General features: G+C 45.5%; 1 protein-coding gene across 4 annotated transcripts in view; it reads left to right on the top strand.

The window, feature by feature from the left end:
- RORA (RAR related orphan receptor A) overlaps nt 1-15440 on the top strand; it is a 697355-nt gene that overhangs the window by 38821 nt on the left and 643094 nt on the right. The window lies entirely within an intron of this gene.

Below are 15440 nucleotides of genomic sequence, written 5' to 3'. Positions count from 1 at the left end.
TGATTATCCTGTCTTAGTGCTTATAAATACAAATGTGATTAATGGTCATAAAAAACAGGTTGACAGTATAAGACTAATTCTCAGCAACACAGCCCCGCACTCTTCTCTGGAAGCGCTGGGGTCTCGCAGAGGCCTGTGACCAGTGTGGGGGACGCAGGCCCCCTCCCCATCCCCGCCACATCCTCTGGCCCTGCTCTTGGGTTTTCCCCTCAGGCCTCCCTCTCCTCCCCTCAGAGGCTCCTCTCCTTGATAATTAAAGTTGGTGGATTTTCCCCTAGAGAGCTACCTGAGGTAAGCATCCCAGTCTCTTTGTCATGCCATTAATAGTCCGGAACTCTGCAGAAAGGCGTTTGGCTGCCTTCTCCGTTCCCCACTTGGGCCTGGCGGGCCGCCTGTACATGCTGCAGAACAACACAACCTAAATCCGGACAATTTGTATTTTAGTAGTGACGGGGATATTCACTCTCTCCTTCTGTCATTTTGCATTAAAGACCTGCCATTAATAAAACTAATTAATAACTGCTGGCTCGGTGTGGAAGAGTTGGACTTCTGAAACCTGGCCGGCTGCCACCGCTGCCTTTGAAAGAAGCACTTCATCTCTGTCACGGACAGGATGAATATTTCTCCACACTTCTAATTGGACAAAGTGCCTTTCAAACTCGCTGGCATTTCGCAGAGAGCAGATAAGTAGTTTGTGTGCTCTCTAGATACAGTCGCCTCTCCGCTGCCTTGGAGGTGGGGAGCCGGCTCCTGAGAGAGGCCGGCACAGAGGGCCCTGAACTTTCTCTCCTTCCGTGACTCCCTCTGACTTTACCTCTGAGCTTTGACCCCAGAGGGAGGAAGCTTGAAGGGCAAGCAGGGGACCTCCGGAGCTTGTCAGACCTGCCATGGGAGGGAGCGGTTCTCCTGTTTGGGGAGCAGCTAAGTGAACGGGCAGGAGTAGGGGACCTGGGGGAAAATACAGATTTCTAGAACTCTCTGCAGTCCTCTGAATCAGAATCAGCAGGGGCAGTGCTAGGGCATCTGCATTTTTAACAAGCTTCCCAGCTGCTTCTGATGCACATCAGCAGCTGAGAACCACAGGTGTGATCCTGACGCCGTCACTTCCTGGTGCAGAACGGCGTTTCCTCTTCAGTCACGCAATAACACATCTTTATAAATGACCCATGTACGCAGGGTGCTGCGCTAGGAGCTGTGAGGGAGGGAGGGGCTCACAATCTAGTCAAAGACAAGACACATGTGCCCACGAAAGCTTAAATGATAAGATTTACATAATAAAATTCAACAGACAAATTGTGCTCTGCAGACAATTCATGGATTGGCAGTTGTGCACATTCTGGTAGGGGCCAGCCACAGAGAGAACGCTGGTGTGGAACCAGTGCCCTTCAGAGCTGGGTGTTGAAGGATGTTCAGGAGTTTATCAGGTAGAAGCAGCGAGTGGGGCATTCCAATGTTTGATTCCTGACACGGGATGGAAAGGAGGGTTAGTTTGGGTTATTTCCGTCGTCGATCACTGACATGAGGTTTCCACTTGGAGGTGTGGCTGAGAGAAAGAAGCAATGACAAGTCTAAGTTTTCCAGTTTGGGGACCCAGAGAGATGACAGTGCAGCCAGCCCAAAGTATAGAAGCCGTCAGCACAGGGGAAATAGAGGGAAACCGCTGGCCGCACCGAGCTGGCTGGGATGGGGTTTCTGATGAGAACGTTCTGGGCGGATGTCACTTCTTCGTACTAGAATAACCCTGGTGTCACTACAGACCCTTCTGGTCCAGTCACCTAAAGTCATTCCCTACCCTCCTAACGAGCATTTGTGCTCACAGGGAAATTAAGAAGATCCGATCAACAGGTCTGGGGGTTAAAAATCCTTTTGGTTGCTGTAGAGGCTCAGGAATCAGAGCATCAGCAGATAATCACTCACGTGTCATCAGCATGCTGAGCCGTTGCACCTGCGAGCTGGCTGCAACAGCAAGGGACCTGAGGGGTGTCTTTGCAGCCTGGGTAACGCCTGCATGGCCCATGTGTCTGCCACCCCAGAATGTTCCTGGGTGCCAGGAGGCAGAAGATGGGAATAATAGTCATTCTCTGATCCAGCAAACGTTTATTATATCACTGACTCCATGCCAGCTACTGTCCTAGGGATACACAATAAATAAAGCAAAGTTACTGCTCTCAAGGAGCTCTTGTTATAGTCAGGGAGATGGGTGTGTAAAGAGGTAATTAAAATGAGTGTTGTAAGAACTAAGCAGAATTATGTACCAGGTACAGAGGTATCACAGAGCAGGAAGTGATTAATTCTGAGGAGGATGGGGCTTGTCTAGTGGGAGGCTGAGGAGTGTCCAGGGGAAGCTTCCTGGAGGAGGTGAGGCAAAAGTTTCGGAGGATGCCTGGACGGACACTTCTTCAGACTGAGACGGAATTGAAGGACAGTCTAGACAAAGAGCTGGGGGAATTTTCAACAGCATTTGCTTCTGAGATGTTCGGTGGGTGAGGGCAGTGTGCTGCGTCGGATGCTGCGAAGAGACAGAAATAAGGTTGCAAGCACACTTGCACAATATGTTTAACTTACAGAAAGAGGAACTGGGGGCAAAGTGATGAAATGCAGCCGAATGCATATAACCCATCCCTGGGAAGCAGGTGCATGTAACATCAGCTGTTCAGAGATGGGTTTGTGAGTTCTGTGCATGCGGGGGTGGGGCTTCAGTAGGAGAGGGCTCTGTCAGTGCAGCCCGGGATGAGAAGGCTCATTGTGTGGGGGCAGAGGGCTGAGAGAGCCCCGGGGGACCCTTCCCTTGTCTGTGAATTCCAAGGATGGACAGGTTTAGCCAAGGTACGTATGTCTGACATGAATGCAAAGAGGAGAGGTATGAAAAAGACAGCACGGGGCTGTTGAGTGTAACTTACTCAGGTCGCCGACACTTTCCCCGTGTTCACTGAGTTGTAGTCGTCACGGAGCACTGCATAAGTTTAAGGTGTACGGCCTCGTGATTTGACTCCCGTAGATTGTGAAACGATTACCACTGTACGTGTAGTTAAGATCCATCATCTCACATAGATATAAAAAAGACTTTTTCTTTGAAATGGAAACTCTCTTAGCAACTTTTAAATGTACCGTGTAGCAGTGTTAACCGTGGTCCTCATGTTGTACATTGCTCCCCTAGTACTTATTTCTCTTCTCTTTTACCAGGAAGGTGGTACCTGTTGACCCCCATCCACTTTGTCTGCCTCCCCTTCTCTTGCCTCTGGTAACCACTAATCTGATCTCTTTTTCTATGAGTATGTTTTTAGATTCCACATGAAAGTGAAATCACACAGCATTTGTCATTCTAAGTCTTACTTCACTTGACATGATGCCATCCACGTTGTCAAAAATGGCAGGATTTCCTTCTTGTTTATGGCTGAGTATCCCATTGTATTTAACCCTCAACTTCTGTATCCATTCTGCCCTCAGTGGATGCTCTTGTTGTTTATATATTGGTGTAGCCAATGTTTTAATTGAGCACTTACTTTGTGAAAAACATAGGATGAAGTGCTCCCAGCCTTGATGAAGATTCTTCCTGGTTTCTGCTCTTAAAACATTACCACTTTAAAAAGACAGGTACACCAATAAGCAGAATAAATGAGAAAAAAGAGCTTGTGCAAAGTGCTTTTGAAAGAGAAAGGAAAAGTGATTGATTTTAAAGGGTTTGAGACGAGAAGCTAGAAAGCCTTCAGTTCTGTCTCCTGCCCATCCATGAGACACTTGGAACATTTTTTTAATTTTGAAATAATTTTAGACTTGCAGAACTGCCGCAAAGATAAGTACAGAGCTCCTGCCCACTCCTGAACCAGCTCACCCGAAGGTAGCATCTCCCACAATGTCCCCATGGTGCAGCTAGCAAAACAGACGTTAACATTGGCACAATGCTGCCACCTAAGCTACACACTTGATTCGGATTTAGCCTAATTGCCACCGGTGTTTTTCCTCTGTTTTGGAATCCAGTCCAGGATCTCACATTGCATTTAGTTTTCTTGTCTCCTAATTCTCCTCCAACCTGTGATATATCCTTGGTTTTTCCTTGTTTTTCACAATCTTGACTTTGGGAAGAGCACTGGTCAGGTAGCTTACAGAGTGCCCCCACGCCTGGGTCATCTCACGGTGAAGTGGAGGCCAGGATTTTGGGGAAGACCGCAGAGGTGAAGTGCCCTTCCCAGTACATCCTGTCAGGGGAACAGGACATTAGTTTATCCCATTTTGGGGGACATAAACCTCTATCCCCTAGTTAAAGTGGTGTCTGCCAGGCTTCTCAACTACTTTTCCTTTTGTAATTAACAGGTACTTTGGGGAGACACTCTGAGGTGAGGCCAGGATCCTTTTTCTCCCAGACCTCTGCACGGGCCACTGTGAGGCCTGTGCCTTGGCCCACGTGAACGGCCTCCTTCTAGAATCAGCACTGCTGCTTCCCGGCGGTGCTGCCATCCGCCTTCCCGCCGTGGGCTTGAGGGGATGAGCACGCCCGCCATGGATGTCTCCGGGTGGAGGCAGCAGGTGGAAAGCGTTGCTTCTATTTACGTAGGGAGGCAATGGTGCTTGGGGCTAGCAGTTCGTCCAAGCGCACACTTCCAAATGAGCATCTATGCTTTTTGATTTGGTATTATGGAAACAGCACTGAGGTGGAGGAAGGCAGACCTGAGGCGCTGTCTATTTCTGTCAGTCCTCGGCTGTGTGACCGCAGGCAAGGAACTTGAGTGTTCTGGGCCTCAGTTTTCCTAAAGTGGATGGGGTTAGATTAGTCCATTACAGGGCGTGACTTTCAGCTCTAGAATGGTGGGATTTCCCCTGGGCGAAGACTCTAGCTTTAACGAGGAAAACTTAGTTATAAAGTAGTAAAGAAGCAGATATAGAGAATGTCTGGGTGTTATATGAATTTAGAGTCTCTGATAATTAAGACATCCAATAAGGGTGGTGTGAAATCAGACTAATAAATGAGAAACAAATTGCTGTTTTCAAAGTCTTAGCAAAAGGATACACACAAGGATGGACAAGCTCTTTGTGCTTCAAGAGACTTCCATTGTGTGTAGCTTGTCGTAGGATTAGATTGCCGGTAGTTACCCAGTCTTGACTCTCCACTCCAGTATTGGCCTCTTCTTTTGGAGGTATGCAGGCAGCCATCTCTTCTGTATTAGATTCCGGGCAACATCGTAATTCCTACCGTATGGCCATATTCTTAAAGCTAAACATGGAAACAGGAAACAACCTACTTTACCCGTGTCTTTGCCAAAGCTAACCCTAGGCAATCAAGTTCTTCCTTTGATCTGCCAATGAAAATGTGTGTTCTTTTCTGATGGGCGTGTCACTTAAAAGGTGGCAACAAAGCCTGATTCAGTTTATAGCATGACTTTCCCACCCTTCTGATGTCACATAAGCATCCCAGCTTGTTAGATACCCCCCTTCTCCAGTCCTTTTCTGCTAATTGACTGTTTTTCACATTAGTACTGCTGTTTGCCTTGTGAGGTCTTACCTTGGCTTAATCTATCATTTGAAATACTTGCCCGTTCCATTCGCAGTTTGTGTCCTTTCAGAAGGACGATGGAGCTAGATGTTCTTCCAGGAGATATGTTTTTATGGTAGGCTGTCTATGTGGACCGCTCTTCGTTCTCAAACACGGCAAGACTAACTCACCATCACTGACACACACATGCTGGGTTTCCAACTGGGCTGAAAAACATGGGATTTCACTACTTCCTTATTATTCTTTTGCATTTAACTTACTTCTGCTAATTGTCCTCTAAGATCATTGACTAGTTTGTGTGGGTTTATAAAGTGGCTACCCTGTTTTGGCACTGCTATACGTACTAGAAGACACAGGTCAACACTTGCGCCTTGCTTTCAAGGGGCCCACGGTCTACTAAAGGAGACAGTGAAAATAAAGAATTTCAGCCCTGGCTGGTGCAGCTCAGTGGATTGAGTGCTGGCCTGGGAACCGAAGGGTCGCTGGTTTGATTCCCAGGGTAGCACACGTGCCTGAGTTGCAGGCCTGGTCCCCAGTAGGAGGCGCACAAGAGGAAACCACACATTGATGTTTCTCTCCTTCTTGTTCTCACTCCCTTCCCCTCTCTAAAAATAAATAAGTAAAATCTTTAAAAAAAAAGAATTTCAATAGCATGTGCTACATGCTGCCACAGACACGTGTACAGAGGTAAGACAGATGAAGGAATTTTTAACCTTCTCTGGGAAAGAATTCAAGGAAAGCTTTTCGAAGTACATAGTGTACAAAGTGGATTTTCTAAGATAAGTAAGACATAACCAGGAAGAAAACTGGGAGAAGCACATGAACACCATGGCCGTGGAACCCAACCAAGTTATCTAATTGGTCCACACAGCTGACCCCAGGACCTGGTAGGGCTCTAAGCACTTGCACTATGCAGGATAGTGCATCGTTTAGTTAGCCTACGCATAAAACCCTCATAAACTGCTTTAGAAGACCATGCCGTCCAAATTAATAGCAAGTATAGTTTCTCTGAAATGAGAAATAAGTGGGGATAGGATGGATAAAGAAAGTCCACTTACAATTAGAACCTGTTTGCACTAATACTGACCTGCCCTTGTTTTCCTTGCCTTTTCCTGTCCTTATGCCATATTACCTGCTACGTCTGTAAGCCATACTTGTAGTGTAAAACAAATACTGCGTTCTCTTTAAGGCAATCATTGTTTTTCCTTCCTTTGTGTTTGCACCATATTTTTTTCCCTTAAATTGTATGGTAAGCAGGTGCAGGGGACCTGAAGATGGTCATCCAAGGGTCTTCACTGACCATATCCATTTATTGAACTGTGGAGTCTCTTGTACACTTAAAAACCATAACAAAAGCCCTTCAGTCAGTCAAGTCGCCACGCACGCATTGAGCATTTACTGTATGTCAGGCATTGTGCTCAGTCACTGGCTGTCAGACTCCTTGCTCTCAGGACTCCTTAACAGTCTTAAAAGATATTGAGGGCTTTCAAGAGCTTTTGTTTATGGGAATTATAAATATTGATATTTGCCATATTAGAACTGAACATGGAGAAATATTTTTAAATATATTTATTTTTAAAATAATAAACCCGTTACATCCTAACATAAATAACATTGAAATAAAAAAAAAAAACAACTATTTTCCAAAACAAAAGAGTGGCATTCTTTTTTTTAATTTTTGTAAATAATCTCTTTTATATCTGGCATAATAGAAGACAGCTGGATTCTCAACTCTGCTTCTGCATTCAGTCTGTTGACACATCATGTCATGTAGCTTCTAGAAAATTCTACTTCTTGTGATGAGTATTACTATGAAAATGGTTTTGACCTCATGGGTTTCCTTGAAAGAGTCTCAGGGACCCCCAGGGTCCATGGACCGTACCTGTGGGAACCGCCGTGCTAAATGATGCCCTCACTCTCAAGAGAGTGGAGATGCCGAAACACTAGCAATGACTTGAAAGGACCCTGAGAAGGCAGAGCTGCAAACTGAATACCTCCAGTCCATACTACAGTTCAAGATTAGTCAGGTGGTTAGTGTCCATATGCCAAGGTTACAGGTCCGATCTCCTGCCCAGGCACACACGAGAAGCAACCAATACATACATAAATAAGTGGAATGACAAATCACCGTTTCTCTTCCTCTCTCCATCTCTCTCGCACGTCAATTAATAATAAAATAAAAAAATTAGTCAGTGGGTGTTTCATGTGACTGTGTTTCTGTAGGTTTGAATCCACGTAGCAGACTGCATGTGTTTAGGTTTTCTTTGTGCCAAAGAGAAAAAGTAGTGGGTGAGGGAGGGTCACGGGAAAACATTAAATAACGTGGTAGGTGTACCAAAATGTTTTCATTCCATCCAAAGATATTTCAGAAGTTGTATATGTTCTGTATAGTAAGCTATTCAAAACCCGTGTCATTGATTTGATGTTTCTGTTTATCAGATGTCTGTTGGTAGGTTTTTGTTGTTGTTCAGTTATATGCAGGCTTGTTTTCTATTTTAACTAATTGGAAAACTGGTTTTTCTTGTCCACTTTTCTGTATATTGGCAAAGTGGTGTCATCTTTTATAGTTTCTTCTTAGAGAGAGTATCTTTAAAAAGCACTTTAGAACAATTGTTTATTTCAGAGTTAAATTAGTCAAAATATCAAAAAGCTTTTCCAATGATACTTTGGAAGCACTTTAATAGACACAGTATTCTATCAATATTTTTCAATATCCGTGAAAGAAATGGGTGTGGGTATTCTAGACAAACTTGATATATTTATCTATACTCCTCAGCTCATAAAATGGAATTTGATCACTTTTGAATTATATTTTGAAATATTTACAGCAAAGTATTAAGAATGTTCTAAACGTTAACAGGGGAGAAAAGATGGAAGGCTTAATTTCTTTGGACCTGAATAATTCAAGTGGAAAGCTTCTGTATTGAATTTTCCTTGACTTCTGTTGGTTGGTTTGGGACTTTCCTTGACCCAGGATCGAATATTTCACGTCACTTTGGGGAAGTCAGGGTATATCTAGCTTTTCAACTAGGAACCCAGATTTACAGCTGAATGGATTTAGAATCAAAGGATTTTGAAAAACACACATTAGGTCCATTTTTATTTTTTTAAATGCCATTAACAAGGAATGAAAGTATTCTAAACACACTGCCCAGTGAAAATGTTGGAAATATTTCTGAAAGCTAAGTACATGGAAGGCTGACTTTTTTTCTCCCTTGGTTTTTTGCTCTCCCCTTCTTTTTTCTTTTCCTCATTTTCTCCGTTCTTCCTTACAGATTTTTTTCATTCTTTATACTTCCCCTTCCCGGATTTGCAACATTCAGATGCACACTAAAATGTAAAAACAGTGACATGAAGGAAACCAGGCCCTGGAGCTGACAGCAGTCTTTTTCACATGCTGGTGAACATGTGTGCGACCACAGATTAGTCTTTGGTCCCATTATTTGTAGCGATAATACAGTGATTTATAAAGTTCCCTTGCAAAACAAAATCTGGAGTATGCAGACCACACAAATTACAAACATATTTAGAGAGGTAGGGTGTAAAAGCCAAGCCCATTAATATTTCTGAAGACAGATTTCTGGAAACACAAGCTTCCACTTACCTGCTTTACTAATTACATTTTCCTTGAACCACCTCCTGCTCGCTTGGATTTTCTAACCTTAACTTGGAGACGCAAATCCTCCTCCTTTGCTGGGAATAGCATTAATGGTGGGAGCTGAAATGTTCTAGACTTAAACGTCAGAGCTCCTTCTGTCACTTCACAGAAGGCCTGTTATAAACACTGAATGTTCTGTGTGGGGATTATCTCTTCGGCGGTTTTTAAATCTTCAACCACCAACATCCATGTAAGGCCAGCTAACCCTGTTCCCTTTGTCTTCACCAACCCCCTGGCCCCCACACCTGTGGGAACGGGCATGTCATAAATGTGGGGTGAGAAATGTTCCAGAGGCTGGTAACATGCTACTGGAAGGTCACGACCTAATAAAGCATGGACATTCCTGTCCAAACCTTTGTGCCTCTTTTGCTCTCGTATGAATGCCAGCCTATTTTCAATGACAACGGTAATAATAGCCCTTTTTATTAAATGCTGCTCTGTACCAGGCATCATGCAAGGCACTGCGGAGGTGTTATCCCATTTAATTATGAGTTGCACTACTCTGTAAGGTAAGTACGATTCTTGGCCCATTTTACAGATGAGGAAACGTTGGCCTGCCCAAGTTCATGCTGCTTGGTGTGCAGGTTTTTAAGCAATCAGTAAAAACATTTTATTTTCATAGATTGGTTTACTTAAAGAGCTGGCCATCTGGTACACCAGAAAACAGAACCCACTCTCAGAAAACAGAGTGTTACCCTAGTCACTGCATTTAGGCGATCGGTTTTCCTTTTGATCCACATAAAGCCAAATGAGTTAGAGGATCCCCCAGCCCAAGATGGCAGAGTTCACTGCTTGAATGGCAGTAGGGTGGCCTGCGGAAGGCACACCCAACAATCAGACTTTCTGCCAGTACGCAGACGTCTGAAGGCAAAGTGCAGCCACCCAATTGGGGAGTGCTGTGCATCCCTGAGGGAGAAGGAACCATAGCTAGTTGACTCGGGGATATATGCAGCATATGCTAAGTGATAAAAGTTTTAGAAAGGAATAGATGTGTGTGTTCATCTTGTTAAGGAATGGGTGTGTGTGTTTGTATCTATGTGTATGAGTTTAGGAACTAGTGTGATGAAGTATGACTTGTACATACCCAACTATTGACTTGTACATACCTCTCTAGAAGGCAGGAGCTTGGGGTTAGGGTGAAGCAGGAGATGCTTGTTTTCTTATGTCAGCTCTTACTGTTTTTCTGCTACAGTGATCCTATTTTGTGTGTGTGTGTAATTTTTTTAAAAAGAAAAAATATCAAGCCTGACTCACAGCAAGAAGCATGGATTTGAGCCTCAGCTTAGTGGTTCATTAGCTCTGCAACCTGGGCCAACACCTAACTACTGTGGGCCTCAGTTTTCCCATCTTTAAAAGGAGAGAAAGGGACCTAGGATGTTGTGAATCTCCTCCTCGGCTCTTCTGATTTTGGGAACCCGGCAAGAGGCTGTGCTGGTGAGGCAGCTGGGCGTCTGCACTGATGGCCAGGTTGAGCCCAGGACTCTGAGGACTGAGGACAGGGCCTCTGTAGGGTCTTCAGTTGAAAGAGGCCCAGGTAGGCTCGAGCCATTGCCTGATGAGCTCGGTGCTCTTGGCAGGGTGAGCTCTCAGGATGAAGCTCGTACTGTAAGTGTTTTCGAGCATCTAGAGTGTAGACCCAGAGCCTTTCCCTCTTCCGCTAGTATTTTGATGCCATTGCTTATCCTCTGTAAAGGCATACAGATCTTCTTGTTAAAAAATTAGCAGAGTAGTTAATCAACAACCTAGGCTTTCCAGTCAGACATATTTAAGTTTGAATTCCAGCACTGCTAACTGTGCAACTGTAGGCAAATTATTTAGCTTCTCTGAGCTCTGGTTTTTTGGTTTTTTTTTCCATCTCGAAAGTGGTAATAACAACACCTTAGAGAGCTATTGTAAAGATTAAATATTATGCATATAAAAGGCTGCGGTTTCTGGGACTCAGTGCTCAATAAACATTAGTTGGTAATCAGTAAAATCTGTCCCCTAGGGAGCAGATGCAAATTGAAAGTGTGGACCTGGATGGCTGAGGCTGACTGGAGTCTGGGAGGTGCCATAGGGCTCAGGAGGCACTGGCTTCACTTCAGGTGTGAGTGAGGTGGTTGATCATGGTGACAAATGCAAATATTAAACCTCTGTGTCAGACTTTATTACAGAAAGTTTTGATCACAGTAATACTAGTTCCTGAGGAGCACTTGTCCATTATTAATCCTGGATCACATTTTTAAGGAAAAAAAAATGAACCATTGCTTTTTTTTCTCTTTGTTTAATTCCTATAGAAGCCTCTCTCCCTCCCCTTGCTTTTCCCCCTGTCTGTTGGCAAGGAAGGAGTCTGTTTCTAGTACAGTGGCTACTCCTGGCCTCCAGCGACAAATTAGACCTGCTAATCCTTATTGAGAACCTTCCATGGCCAGTGGGAAGAGCAGGGGGAGCAGAGAAGGTTAGTGAGAACCAGTCCTGTTCTTAAAGAGCGTACAGTCTGCACGGTCAGACCAGGGGACAGCTCTCCCAGAGAGAAGGCAGAGTGTACGCAGGGTACTGCAGGGGCAGGTGGGACAGGACAGATTCTAACATGAGGCAGCAAGCAAGGCTTCCCAGAGGAGGCCTCTGAGCTGGGGCTGGAAGGAAAGGTGAGACATGCATTTCAGGATGGGGAAAGGTCGTGGGCAAAGCACCAAGCTGAGAGAGTTGGTAGTGTGCCTGTCAATGGTGTGTTGCTTAGGAGATTGGAGTTCTGGTCACAATCAGATGGAAACGTTTCTCAATCTAACTGCCAATCAACGTATTCTCGGGAGCTTGCAACAAGCACAGTTTCTCAGGCCTCTCACCTATTGATTCAGACTCTGTGCTTAACACAGTTCTGGAAGATGGATTTGGAAAGATAGTGCGGGCCAGTTCAAGAAGAGATTTGGATGTCATTCTGAGTTTTGGCTTTATTTGACTTTATTTCCCAGGGCAGTATTTTTAACTAGCTATTTTTGTTTGGTGCTAGAAGAATCACATTGTGAATGATACTCGGGTGGTCCTAGGTCAGTGGTTCCTAGGGTGAGGTGTGGGATAGGCAGGGATCCGTGAAGACTTTAATGGGGCTCTTCAAGCTGTTTTGGGTGTTTTGAAAAATCTAAAGCAAGTTATACATTATCCTTTAGAAGTTTGTCCCTAGTTTGGCTAGTCCTTTCCTTGGTCTGTCTTAACATGGATTAACATGGGTCAGGTAGGACAGCCCACTGCAGCGGTTACAAGCATGGACTCTGGAGACAGATCTGAGATTTAGACTTAGCCCACTGCCTGCCAGCGCCAAGGTCTCCTGCAAGTTCATTCACCTGTGTGCTCCTGTTTCCCATGTCAAGTAGGGATAGCAGCAGCACCCGGCTCATAGAACTGAGGTGACCATTTGGTGAGAGGGTGTGTACACAGTGCCTGACAGAGAGAAGATGCTTAGAAAATGTTATTCCTATTAAGCTGTCTCATGGAAAAATAATAAGTGACTATGTAATTTTGTTTGGTAGCAAAACTCAGGGGAAATAATGATAATGGCAAAGGGTCCACGAAGGTGAAAAGTGTGGAGAGCTTCTCAAAGGGCTTGTTTGGACACAGCATCCAGAGCGGGGAGCAGGCACTTGCCTTTTCTTCGCTCCCCCGGTCTAGGCTAGAGGCTCCTCAGAGGACCCTCATACTTAAGCTCTGCCTCTGGAGCGTGATTTATCCTGGAAATGGTTATAACAGAAAATAATAGAAAATTACTTGCCAGGGGAAGAATCAAATGAGTATATATTTACTTTGGGCACTTTTCCCATTGCACCAGGTTAGTCTGCCAAGAAGTTAAAAATAGTGGTGATAAGCAGTCTGTGAATCGGTCCCTCTTGGGGTGGCAAGGGTCAACTGAAAGCAGGATCGTTCCTCTGGGCTCCTGAGCAGGCCACTTTGTCCCCTTTCGCTCTGTCGAGAGCCTTTCTCGCAGCTTCTGTTGGCTGCTGTCCTGTGATCTGAATACTCTGCCTAGTTTCCCTGCCTGTCCTATCAATTCCTCAGACTTGTTCTAGGCAGCCTGTGTTAAACCAGCCAGCTTTGGATGGCCATGTTTTTAAGACGCTATTTATAACCAGTAATTTATGTTTTCATGATACTGCATGTAGCAGCTGGTCGCCGTGCCACTGTAGTGAGGGAAGAATGAAATACATGGTATTCAGGCAGGTGGCTGTAGTGTTTGTCATTTTGTCCATGGGCTGCTATTGTAGGGAGTGTGTAAAATTGCAAAGGGTATTTTTTTCCCCTTAAAGATAAGCCCTAGCGTATTAAATATTCATCAGCTGTGTAAGAACACTATACCATCTTTTTGTTTCCTTCATCCTTATTTTTTCATGAAAATATATTCAGATGTCTACACTCTGTATTGTTCTCATAAAATGCTCCTCATTGCAACTGGTCCCCTGAGTAAAACTGAAAATCTTTGATCAACAGCTGTTCCCAAATATGTTTGTGAGCATGCCCTTCAGCCTGTAGGGTCACAGCTAAATAACGCCACTAGCACCCTGGAGGCCTTGGCTCCCAAATTCCTTGAAGCCCCGCAAGCTCATGACTTTGAGCTGTGGGTTACGTGTTACGAATTGGTGGCCCGAAGAACATTTTGCCCTTTTTCAATAGTTGCTCTTGTCCTCTGCTGCCTCATTTCCTAAGGCAGTGCTGGGTGTCTTATGTTGTATTTCATATTTCATCATTTGCAAAGTTGCAAGCTGGCAGGATGGGTGACTGGGGCCTCTCTTCTGAAGATGTGAGAAAGCCAAGGCTGCTGGTCAGGGCCCCCTGGGGGAACAGCAGGGGAAGTGAAGGAGCTGGTGTAAGTTCGGTGAGGGGCTCACCGCCGTCCCTACGCTGAGCAGTATCCTTCTAGCGGCCCTCACAGCTCTGAGGAAAGCAACAAGTGGGAAGAGAGTGTGGCGACTGGTGAGCATGGATCCCATACATCTAAGCAATGTCTTCTCCTCCAAGGAATTCAGCTCAGGATCACTCCCTAACAGTGGTTCTCGAAGTGGGCCTGGGGTGCTTATTGGACATGCAAATGAAAGCCACCTGTCGTCAGGGAGTGTGCTGCCAGGTGACTCTGATGGCAGCTCTGGGTTCAGAGACACATCCCATCATCCCCTTCCCGTTGGGCTCACCTAATCCTCGCAAAATGGCAAGAGCTGTGTAGAACACAAGAGAAGTACAAACCCGCTTTCTGCCCAGAAACAGTGCAGGGGGCAGCCTGGTGGCCAGGGGACGTGGGAGCCAGTAGGTGGCCAAGTCCTGGTGCCTGGAAAGAGGACAGACAGGTTTCTGTGTCAGGCAAAAGAGGTTCAGTCCTGCCTGTGCTAGTTACTAGTTGACTGACCTGAACAAACGGTGCAACCTGAGTCTTATTGTGAGGAATGAAAAGTGGTGCTACCTAGTGGGGGCCCAGCAAACCTTGGTTTTCAAAAATAGAGGATGAGGATATGAAACTCGCAAGGGATGTCCCTGGCACTACCCAGTCCCAGTAATACTTCCTTTGGCTCCCATGAAACTCAGAACACACGGCCCCCCTTTGTCTAAGTAAGCACTAGCAACCACTTCTTACCTACTAATGCTGGCACGGATACATTGCTAGAGCCATGGCTGTCGTCTCTGGAGCACTTTCAGGAGCCAGGCAGTGTCCTGAGGACTGTGCATGTATTATTCTCTTTCTGCATTTGCAGAACGATCCTATGAGAGAAAGGCGGTGGGCAAATTAGTGAGCCCCTAACAATGTCCACCTTCTAACTAACTCCTGGAACCTGTGAGGATGTTACTCCACAGATGTGATAAGTTAAGGGCCTTGAGATGGGAGCTTATTCCAGATGATCTGGGTGGGCCCAGTGTAACAATGCCCTTCTAAGAGGCAGGTGGGAGGGTCCGAGTTAGAGGAGGAGATGTGGTGTTGGAAGCAGAGGAGAGAGGGACAGGAGTCTGAAGGTGGAAGAAGGGGCCGCCAGCCACAGACCGCAATGGACTAGAGAAGCTGGAGAAGGGGGAAAATGCATTCTCCCCACAGCCTCCAGAAGAAACGCATCCTGCCAGCACCTTGACTGGAAGACTTCTGCCCTCCAGAACTGTAAGTACTGTAGTAACGTTTGGGTCCATCTAAGCCGAGGTAATTTGTTTCAATAGCTGTGGCAAAACGCAGTAATCCGGGGAGGCTGCCATTCGATAGAGGGGGTTGGGAATGAGAAAGACAGAGCCTCTGCCTGGGTCACACAGCGAGGAAGTGGCACAGCGGGGAATCCTCCCCACTCTGGCTCC

Source organism: Desmodus rotundus, chromosome 7, assembly GCF_022682495.2.
Source record: "Desmodus rotundus isolate HL8 chromosome 7, HLdesRot8A.1, whole genome shotgun sequence".
NCBI classification, from domain to species: Eukaryota; Metazoa; Chordata; class Mammalia; order Chiroptera; family Phyllostomidae; genus Desmodus; species Desmodus rotundus.
The sequence above is the reverse complement of the archived record's forward strand: the minus strand, read 5'-3'. Positions and strand labels throughout refer to the sequence as shown.